The sequence below is a fragment of the Austrofundulus limnaeus genome, unplaced genomic scaffold, assembly GCF_001266775.1.
Source record: "Austrofundulus limnaeus strain Quisiro unplaced genomic scaffold, Austrofundulus_limnaeus-1.0 Scaffold386, whole genome shotgun sequence".
NCBI lineage: Eukaryota > Metazoa > Chordata > Actinopteri > Cyprinodontiformes > Rivulidae > Austrofundulus > Austrofundulus limnaeus.
Genome location: NW_013952788.1, coordinates 245,739 through 257,523, shown reverse-complemented (window position 1 = coordinate 257,523; position 11,785 = coordinate 245,739). Strand labels below are relative to the sequence as shown.

General features: G+C 36.9%; 1 long non-coding RNA gene across 2 annotated transcripts in view; it reads right to left on the bottom strand.

Moving 5' to 3' along the window:
• The window catches only part of LOC106528500 (uncharacterized), a 65,225-nt gene that overhangs the window by 49,433 nt on the left and 4,007 nt on the right, over positions 1 to 11,785 (bottom strand). Inside the window, exons 1-2 of one of the 2 annotated variants that reach the window (XR_001311510.1) lie at positions 10,357 to 10,428; positions 10,104 to 10,156 (exon numbers count right to left, since the gene is read on the bottom strand). This is a non-coding gene — a long non-coding RNA (uncharacterized LOC106528500). Of the gene's footprint in view, positions 1 to 10,103; positions 10,157 to 10,356; positions 10,429 to 11,785 lie in introns of those variants that run through there. The other variant, XR_001311509.1, reaches the window with a different exon arrangement.

The window sequence follows — 11,785 nt, the reverse complement described above, 5'->3', positions numbered from 1 at the left end:
CACACACACACACACACACACACACACACACACACACACACGTACATAGATAAAATTGATTGCCAAAGCCCATAGTATTTCAAGTTCTACCTGAAGACTCGCAGGCAAGTAACAGTGAAGTAAACTGGTCATATAACTAACAGCTATTTGATGATTCTATACCAGACAAAGAAATTACACCCAGACTAGTCAAACTCTTTAAGAAAATTGCCATCTATTACCACCATGTTGCCTAGTTGGGTATGCATTTTTTATTTGAAAACATTTCTTTCGATCTTCTGAATATTTTTTTTATTTACAAAGTTTAACTTTTTACTGAGCATTAGTCTTGAAAAGGGCTCCATTAATGATTCCTCAGCAATTCATATCCACCTGATGCCATTTTCAGCAACGCCTTATACGTAAAGCCAGTTGGTGCTAATCAGCTACAATATAGCAAGTCCAAAAGAAACACTGGCTGCTGGAGACATGATGTGAAGGTTTTTTCTCAACACAAAACTACTCCAGCATGCTGGGCTTGGACAGAAAACTCAAAACTGATGTAAAAACCATTATTATTTAGAAAAGCAAGACTTATTTTCCCTTTTTTATGAGAATAATTAAAATAATGCTTATATATTTGTGTGCTGCCCCTGATTTGTGTGCGATTTGTATTAATTGTATTTTATTGTCATCTTGTTTTGTATAACTATTTTGTTTTATAGCAAGTCCAGGGACAACAGATGAAAATTAGCCTGTGGCTAACTCTGGCACATTTACAGAAATGTTGATTAATGTGCACTATCCCTTCTAAATAAACAAATTAAAATATTACTTATTTATTTCATCAGTCTTGACTTTATCCAGGGCCTTTTCAAAAACACCATGAAGACCTTGACAATTCTCCACAGTCTGCTGCTGAATAGTTCATATCCCTGAATCACACACGGGACAATTTTTAGGTAAGATTTTCTTTTTAAATCAGAGGAGCCCAAAGTGGGGCCCGTGGGCCAAATTTGGCCCCCAAGCCATTTGATTTGGCCCACCAACAGTTGCCAAAGTTACAAGGTTGTAACCTGTTATCCTATGTAGAAACAGTATTTCCATTGGTCAAATGACTATATAAAAGGGCTGTAGTGAAGGTAGTTTTCATTCATGGTGCTGACTTTATCTTTGATTTATTAGGATTAAACATGAAACATGAAATGACAAGAAATATTTAGAGCAGATTTAACCTCACATGTAGATTTGCACACTTTATAAGGCCACAAAATCTCATATTTTATCAATTTATGAAATGTCCCATGAGCCTTTGCTACTTGAGCATATGGCAGACTTTCTCCAAGTGCACAAACTAAAACAAAAGAGGGCCATTGCACAGCTTAATTGTTAAAAATAAAGGACTTTACTTAAAAAGTATTTGTATTTCATGTATTATATTACTGCATTTGGCCCGCAGCCCTGGATAGATTTTCATTTTGGCCCTCTCGGGGAAAATGTTTGGGCACCCCTGTTTTAAATGATCCAAAACATCAGAAATCAGTTATATTAAAAGTGAGATTTTTATATATAACTCTAATATTCTGTGAAACAAATGATCATAAGACACAATAATACGTCTGCTTTTGCTAATACTATGAGTCACACTATAGTCAATGTCCTATCTTTAGTAATTCCATGAATACAGTGCTGAGGGGCAAAACATGCTGTCCTCCTGCTAATGAAGCTTTCAGCCTTGCACCACAACCACACAATGACAGCTGGCAGGGGAGGGGCAGGAACTACATGCCATGAAATAAGAGGGGGTAAAAATTAATTAGCAATTTTCATTTGCGCTAAGCTAAACAAAAGGCGGCTGCTGCCCTACTCTGCATATCATCATGAGGTGGAGGAGGAGGAGGAGGAGGAGGACTGGGGCTGGGGGGCAGTTCTGACGATGCCGGGCTGGGATGGTAAGTGATGTTTCAGCGCTCAAGGCCCCTTTTGTTTAGTTAGAGAGGATGTGAGTGTGTTGGAGGGGGAAGCAAAAGGGGGCTAGGGCCGTTGAGCAAGAGAACTGGGGATGAAGTTAGCACCTGGAGAAACGAGAGAGAGTTTGAGGGCAGTAGGTGAGAAGTGTAGAGAAAGTGGGAAACGAGGAAGGAGGGAAGAATGAAAGATGCTGGGAGAATTAGATTTGTGAAAGATGAGGAATGAAATGGTGACTAAGTGATGAGTGATTAGTAAGAGAGACCAAAGGGAGTATGGCAAGAGATGTTTAGACCGGGGGAAAGGATTGATAGACAAAGTGTGAAGGAAAATAGTAATGGAAATAGGGTGGGGATGTCTGGCAAGGCAAATAGGGAGAATGGGTAGAGGGGTATTGTCCAGGAGTTCATGACCAATTCTGAAAATTAAAGCTGGACCACGATGGAGCCACAATGCTCCCTGAAAGACAAAAGCAATGTGTCAGGAGTTAAAAAATGACCCCCCCAATCAAGGTATTAAAGCTATGATGAAAGTCAAAGCTCTAACAATAAAGACATTTGCCAACATAAACAACAAATAAAAAACCTGCAGTATTTGTGCTGGCGTGTTGTTGCATGGCCAGCTTTTTTTATTGTTGTTTTTTTTTTTTTTTTTGGCCTGATTAGTACGCTAGAGCAAAACACACATACCCACCCCCAAGTATTAAATGCAAAAACGGTAAAATAAACAGCAGCTGGTAAGTGAGTGAGAAAAAAATATCAACAACTTTTAACCAAAACACTGTACACAACTCTAAATTTAATTTTCTGCAAGATTAAACACAGTAATGACTAGCTTTATAAAAACCCATAACTAATGGCTTCCAATGAGCCGATCTATAGGCATTGATCTGCTCAGTATCTCATAGACTCAGTGCAGAGGCTTTAAATGAAAGGAGAAGGAGGAAAACGAGCATCTCTATGTGGAAAAGAAAAGAGGTGAAAGAGACGAAAGAACGAGCAGATGGTAACCGAAAGGCAGGTGGAAGTTAAAAAAGACACAAGTAAAAGGGTGACAAGAATTTATGGAAAGTTCTGGCAAAAAGTCAGAGCAGAGAACAGAAGGCAAGATGTTGCCTTTTTTGTTTTGTAAAAAAGGTTATTTTATTAGCTGTAAAACTGGATATAGACGTTTTTAAGTTTTTAGAGTTTGTGCTCACTAAAGAAACAAAGAAAATTTGCGTACAATGCTGCTAAAACGAGCCACAAGCTTCCACACATGAAATGGGTTTGCTTTAAATAAATTAAAAAAGGTCATGAAAATTTCAAAAGCAACACTGTTGTTAAACATTTTAGGCCGTAGCTCATCACTAACTAAAATTTATTGTAGTCTTAAGATTTTTTTTCTATTCAAGACCACTGAGACATACAGTTCCATGCTTTTAAATCCCTTTATTTCACATTTAAATCATTCAGTTGGGGTCTTATAAAATGGAAGTGCAATTCTTTGGTCTGAATTCCTCCTTACTGTAACTCCACATGCACCTATTTATCCCCTTTTCTTGTGTGTTTCTAAGCAACTCGTTTTGACGCTGTCTCTTTAAACGCAAATGTGGCGCTTTACACCCCACAGCTTAGAGTGGTTCGTTTAGAACTTTACAGCAGCACAGAAACGTTTTTTGTTTACAAATTAATTAAAAGGCGTCAACAAAAGAAGACTTTTCCATCAAACTGTAGTTGGTAATTCCAGATCTCATTTGGCAGTTCTGTTGTAAATACTACTGTGTTCTGTGATGTAATAGGTTAGAAAACATCACAAAAAAATAGAGAAAACTGAACCAGTTGAAAAATATGATCCAAACAGAATATAGATATTTATGCATCCCTGGGGGAAACTAAATTCAAAATTTCTGCTCTCCTAGAGACTCCAAGTACACAACAAAATGTATTTAATGGCTAAAAACGTTGCATATATCCCCTTTAAGGTCTTATAAGATTGATTAAAATGCAGAGCTAACAATAAATAAATAAATAAACAACAGATGTCACAACTCAGATGATCACATGTTTTAGATCCTGCATGCTGTATAGTTTTTTCAGAGACAAGCTGAGTTTTGAGAGGTGAGTAAAGTTTGAATGCCTTCAAGAAAAAAAATATTGTCAAAATTTGTGAGCTATTATCCAATTTTAAAAGATTATTAAATCACCCACCACGTACCCTTTCTCTCCCCGAGTCTTTGAGACTATACATTTCATTTTGGTTTGCAGGGGGGAAGTTCAGGAAAAAGAAGAATTCTTAGCACAAGAACACAGTTTTGTCGTTTTATACTAAACCCTCCAAGTCTGGGTTTGACAGCTTGTTAAAGGCTGAGTTATTATCCGGTAAAATCCTCTCCACAAAAGAGTCAATGCTATTCAGATCCTTACAATATGTTGAAGTCTTAAAAATGATAACAAGTAAAAATCAAGTTACTGATTTAATCCTGTAATCACAGAAATGTTTAGTGAGTTTAGAAAGAAAACTAAACAAAAACCATCTCTGTTGTAATTTGAGCAAAACAGACAAATTTAATATTTTTAGTGCAATTACCTTTGGTCTATTTTTTTCCTTTGCTAATCCAAAACTTGATGACTTTTCAGTGGCTCGCTGACTGAGAACTAAAGGTGGCAGCATGTGAGAAGGAGCGGAGGATGGAGTGAAGTAAAACAATCCTTTGCTGAAAATGCACAGAGGCTTAAATCCGGGAGAGGGCTGCTTGCGTTAATCCCCACGGATTAAACTTCTAAATACTTCTATTCAAGCCAATTAATTCATGCATATATCTGTCTTCGGCTCTTTTCATGTCATTTAAGACGTTGGAGGGCGACTTCCTGGGAAACAAGAAGAACGGTGGATATGTATCTACATTAATGCATGCAGAGCACTTTCTTCAGCACCATGCAGCTGTACATCTTGATGCATGGTGGGAACGCACACACACACATACACACACGCAGGCACACACATTTACATGCAACAATGCAGAGGTGTACGTTGATATTTTATGAAAGAAAGGATGGTGGGGGTGCGGGAGTTGAGAGGGGGCTTTTTAAAAGTTGACTGACATATTTTGACATCTGAATACTAATCATGAGATCAACCTCTGGCTAAATCTACATGATCTCACTGGGGCTCCAGGCTAGCAGAAGCATAAAAAGGATTAATAGTGAATACAGAAAGCTTGTAGAGAACAGAGAAACACCAGTGGATAGATTCAATAAAGGAAGGTGGAGAGGAAGAAGAAACAAAGGATCCTGAAGAGGTTTATGAACAAATGCAAGCTCTGACATGAAACTGATGACAGGGATATAGGAACAAAAATAAACTAAAACAAAATTAGGAAGAATTAAGTCAGACAAACACAAATTTCATTTGATGCATCACACCGTTTGACAAATGAGCTTTAAAAAAGGACAGCGGCACGTAGGGCTGTAGCTAACGATTATTTTAGTAGTCGATTAATCTATCGATTATTCTGACGATTAATCGGATATAAAAAACTGTCATGTTCTGCAGTAATTATTTAAGCTTATGAGAAATACACTTATTTAATATTGTGAAGGGGTAATCTACACCTGCTGATGACCCTGCTGCAATCAAAGTAAAATTACAATACCAGTTGTATTAATTAATACATTTTAAACTCCATTTGTTTGTATTTATGTATGTAAGGTTTGAGGAGGCATTAATTAAAAACACTGTCATTGAATTATTTTTAACCATCACTAAAAAAATCTAAATGCTGTACATTCATTGTTATGGATTGGACAATTGAATGTCTTTTTTTGTTAGAAGTTTAATAAGTAAAATGGGTAAAATAAACATTTGGGTGTTTCAGTTGAGTTCTGTAGAGTTCACGTGTTAATTGTAAAAAAATATTTTTTAAACTGTTATTAGGTTGATGCAGGGCTCCCATTTAGGCAATAAAAGATTTAGTCTTGACTGCTTAGCTATAAACAAACATGACATGAAGGCTAAAATCATAAAAAGCAGCAGCAAATAATTAAAAAATACAACTATCTTCTATAAATACTTTTAAACTTGAAATATTTACTCCATGTATCATTTAAACTAAGATTAAAGAATATCAACTAATAAACATGTTTCAGCTCAAGCTGTCAATCTGTTGTTGTACTTTTATTTTTATCTGACAAGCGTACAGTAAGTCTTGTTTTTAATCACACATTTTACACACTGTTTAATAAAACCCTGCCAGGTCACAATGATTAGTCAGCACAAATAACATTAGCTTAAATATACCTCCTCCTTTTACATGTGTAACATGACAGATTATCACAGATTAAGGTAACCGTATTTTGCAAAGGGAACATGAACAATCCCTGTTATTAGCTCCGGACACGTTCGACACATGCAGCCACTGTTTTTGTTCCGGTGCAGAAACACCGAGGATGTGCACAGCATTGCGCGTTGTCGTCTTTTCTGTTTAGTTTTAAATGTTCCCATGCTTTTTATAATTTGTCGTTTTTGGGCGCTTCGTTCCGGCACTCTTCGTCTTTTTCTGAAACTAAATATAGCTCTTAGCAAGCACGCACGCGTGACGCGTCAACAGTAACTGTTAGCGGAAGCGCTAACATCGTAGCATTGTGTTAAACACAAATAACATTCCGGGCAGACGAAAGTGCGCTGATTCTAACAGTATGTATTTTTTACGAAGCTTCGAGGCAGATAAATTTGTCTCGAGGATTTTTTGTAATCGAATTACTCGAATTATTTGAGGAATCGTTATTCTAATTTTAAACCAATTAGAAGGAACAAAACAACAAAAACAGAAACACTTTTCTCTATAATATTTTTTCCTGTTAGCGGTGATGTCACAAAAATTTGATGTCTCAATGATATCATCGCCTACAGCAGACGGCAGCCTCTGTAGGGATTTAAATGCTTCAAGTCTCCAGTTACCAACATCGGTGTGTGTGCTGTTGTTTTTTACTTATCCAAGTGTTTGTGTATGTTCAAGTAGCCTGGCAGGAAGAAACTATTACAGAGTATTAATAGGAGCTTACATCAACTGTAAAAGCTTCATGATAAACAAAAGTTCACGTCAGGCTTGAGTAGGGCTGGGGGATAAATCGATGTAATCAATTAATTCGAATTTGCCATTTATAAAGATTTAATTTGGGGAAAATCGAGATTTTTTTCTCACCAGTGCACTCTTTGGGGTTTCTGTAGTTCAGAGGTCACCCCACCTGTCCCTCAAGATGCTTGGTACACGACATGACAATAAGGCAGCTAGCACAGAGGATCTACTTTACAAAAAAGACAGTGTTTCTTCAGTTTTCTAGAACTGGTTAGGTTTTGCAAACTCAGACTTGGAGCAATGAACACCTCACTGCAAAATCCGTTTGAAGGCTCTTGCTATAAGAAACAGGAGAACAACAAATTTGTTTGGACACCTGAAACAGAGGCACTCCATTAAGTGGGAAGCAAAATCGATTGAAATCGAAAATCGAATTTGGGATGAAAAAAATCTGAGAATTTTTTTTTTTTTGGGGGGGGGGGGGCATATCGCCCAGCCCTAGGCTTGAGTGTAGAATCAAATCTTAACCATCACACTAGTTCATAATGAAGTCAACATTTTATTATTTTAGAATAAAAAACTTCATAGTGACTTCATAACATTACACAAATAATGTCAAAGTTGTGGCAAGAAAGTCCATGTTGTTTTCCACATTTATTAAAAGAGGCCAGTTCACACGACAATTAGAACCAATTATCTAAAAAGGTCAAAGCAGTTCTGTTGCATGGACCTAAAACTGGCCATGCTTCTTGTTGAATAAAACAGTTCGAAACATGTGAAATTAAAAAACGTGCCACACACTTTTCATTTAAGCAGGTCCTGCATTAATCCTGGTGGAGTCTGCTTTGAATCTGTGTACTACTTATAACAAACTGATTCAACATTTGTCTGCAAACTCAGTACCTTGTAACCTTGTAAAATACAACACAGTGATTAATTGGTACAAGGTGAGTAAAACATTGAAAGAAGTATGAACAACACCAGCATACAGAGTTAGGTGTGTTGGCTATTTGTATTATTACAGTAACTAGTAATCTTTTGGTATCTACAACCCCTGGCAAAAAGTATGGAATCACCAGTCCTGGATGAGCACTCATTCAGACATTTTATTCTGTAAAATAAACTCAGATCAAAAGCATGATACAATTATAAGGTCATTCCAAAGTGCAACTTGTTGGCTTTCAGGAACACTCAAAGAAATGAAGAGAAAACATTGTGGAAGTCAGTGAATGTTACTTGTTTTGAGCAAGCACAGGGAAAAAATATTGAATCACTCAATTCTGAGGAAAAAAGTGTGGAATCACTCAAATTGGAGGTAGAAAATAAGGACACACCCAGTCAGTTTCCTTTCCCTAAATGGAAACCTGCCTCAGATTAGATCTGCTCGTTAGTCTGCAGTTAAAAACACCTGCAGTCATGACACCTTGGAGGGCTGCTGGACGAAGTGGAGTGGCAAGAACCATGGCTCCAACAAGAGAAATGTCTCTTTGTTGAAACAAAAGAGAGGATTGTGAAACTTCTTGAAGAAGGTAACTCTTCATGCATGGTTGCTAAAGATGTGAACTGTTCACAGTCAGCTGTATCCAAGATATGGACCAAATACAAACAACATGAAATGGTTCTTAAAGCCAAGCGTACTGGTAGACCAAGAAAGACATCAAAGCTTCAAGACAAACAACTTAAGGCCATTTTTCTTGAAAATAGAAAAAGTACAACTAAACAGATGAAGCATAAATGGGATGAAGCTGGAACCAATGTATGTGACTGAACTGTAAGAAATTGCCTAAAGGAAATGGGATTTCAATACAGGAAAGCTAAAAGAAAACCATCATTGACACCTAAACAAAAAAAGAACAAGACTGCAGTGGGCTAAAGAGAGGCAATCATGGACTGTGGATGACTGGATGAAAGTTATCTTCAGTGATGAGTCAAGAATCTGCATCGGACAAGGTGATGATGCTGGAACTTTTGTTTGGTGCCGTTCCAGTGAGATTTATGAAGAGGACTGCCTGAAGAAAACAACCACATTTCCACAGTCCTTGATGATATGGGGCTGAATGTCAGGCAAAGGCACTGGGGAGATGACTGTGGTTCATTCTTCTATCAATGCACAAGTTTTCATTGACATTTTGGACAGTTTTCTCATCCCTTCAAGTGAACAGATGTTTGGAAGTGATGAAATAAGTTTCCAAGATGACAATGCATCGTGCCATAGGGCAAAAACAGTGAAGGCATTCCTTGGAGAAAGACACATTCAGTCAATGTCATGGCCTGCAAATAGTCCAGATCTCAACCCAATTGAAAACCTGTGGTGGAAATTKGAAAAAWKGKYCMMMARRARGCTCCGACCTGSAAAGCTGATCTGGCAACTGCTATCAAAGAGAGTTGGCACCAAATTGATGATGAATACTGTTTGTCACTCATCAAGTCCATGCCTCAGACTGTAAGCCGTTATAAAAGCCAAAGGTGGTGCAATACTAGTGATGTATTTTGAATGGTCTTTTGTTTATCTGTTTTTCACGATTCCATACTTTTTTTCCTCAGAATTGAGTGATTCCATATATTCCCCCCCGTGCTTGGTCAATAAAAGTAACATTCACTGACTTCCACAATGTTTTCTCTTCATTTCTTTGAGTGTTCCTGAAAGCCAACAAGTTGCACTTTGGAATGACCTTATTATTGTATCATGTTTTTGATCCGAGTTTGTTTTACAGAATGAAATGTCTGAATGAGTGCTCATCCAAGACTGGTGATTCCATACTTTTTGCCAGGGGTTGTAGTTCATTACAACTGTAGCAATGAACAAATAAAATTTCACTGCTCATGAGTAAGTCACTTTGAAATGTGCTTTATAACCTAACATGACTTGCCTTAAACCTAAAGGATTGTATAAAACCAGAAGGATTCTCACCCTCTAGTATTTTTATTGCCTTTTTTTAAGTTTTATAAAAGCAACACTTAAAATTAGAAAATATCAAAATATGAAAAAAGAACCAGTAAACACTATCTTTAATAAAAAAGATGATCTTCCAAAAAATACAACTTTGCTTTGTTACTTTAGGTCTTAAGTAGTTTAAATTAGCAGGACAGCTCCTCTTACCTGATTTTCTTTTCCACAGGAAAGTGTTGTAAGGTGTGCTCAGTCCTCAGAAACTGTAATACATAAAGAAAGGAGACTTTGTTGCTGGAAAACTGTTTTCTTACATTTATACTGCTACAAGTTAAAAACAGAACAAAGGCACAAAGTGGAATTAAATTTAAAGCTAGCCAGAAGCTTTTGAAAGCTTTAAATCTTAAGACATTTATGCAAACATGAATGTAACGTATCATACAGTAAACTCAATGTCTCTTACTCCAAGTCGTCAGCTCTGTGTCTTTGATTCCCACCATTATCTTGTCTTTTCACAGTCACTGTGATTTTCTTCACTCTGCTCTGAGACCATTCCTTCTGGTTTGCTGACCTAACCCCTGCACTAACCAGTGACATGCTTTAACTATTGAATGGCTGACCTTGATTGGTTGGTTGGAGCAGCCAAAAGCACATGGCACCATGCAGTAACACTTAGCATACACACACATTTGACAATCATTCTAACCCCGAGAACTGTTAGTAAAGTCTGACTATATACACAGAAAACACCGTGAATTCTGCACACGTCTTCAAGTTCATTCATTAGTTATGGTTCACACAAAAAAGCCCTGAAAAATACTTCCACAGCTGAATGTATACCAAAAGTTAACAAATTTACTGCATTCAAACAGCTGTTTCAGATAATTGGTAAAATTAAATGTTATTTGTTAAGCAATCATATAGTGTAGATCCATTTATTGTTCTAAGTACATACAATCAAGTGTATATCATGCTACAATAATTTAATACATTTACACTACAATAAGTCTGTTGAATTAGTACATAATATTGATGCATTGCAACTCAAAGTTTATTCAATTCAATTAAAATTATTAGATCTACATTGAAAGTTCAGTTTATAATAAAAGAGTTACGGTCTCGTAGGAGTTCACTTACGTATGTAAAATATATATATAACTTATGTTGTTTGGAAACATGAATCTAGCTAAATGTCTTTCATGACTGTCAGAAGAAAGAAAATGATGTATATCTTTTGGTATGCTATGCATGTACTTCGGATCCTTTACTTTCATATCCAAATATGTTGTGGTGAGAATGATCAGTGGTCACACTTGTCCTTCTACAAATGATCAAACACAGTAGGCAATGCTGGATATTTGATACCCAACACGTGATGCCACCAGAGCTTTTATAGACATTATCCCAGTCAGATTCCAGTTCATGTTAAAAGGCGAGAAGGAAACAGGTTTTACCCATAAAATGACACACATCTCTTCAGCGATGGCATTCATCTCCAGTGTCCTCAGAAACACGAGTGACATGTTGATTCATTACATTTTTTGATGAGTGCAACCCAACATGGGCTCCACTGCATGCTGTGTGGCTTGTGGCCTATGATTAGTTACAATCAGTTCAGTGGGTCACACTGTTTGGCTCTGATCCTGCAACCTCACAAGGTTCAGACATATGACCCTCAAACCACAGGCTCACGTCATACACAGAATCTGAATATGTTTTATATTAGCAAGTAGACAGAATACACTTGCTATTATATTGGCAGTGCTATATATATAAGCCAGCATAAATAGCATTATGACTTTTAGATTTAGTTAGGTGGGAAAAAAGCACCTAAATAACAGTTTAAATGTCAGTGTTAATCTGGCAGAGTTGGTGCTTTTGCTTCTGAACCC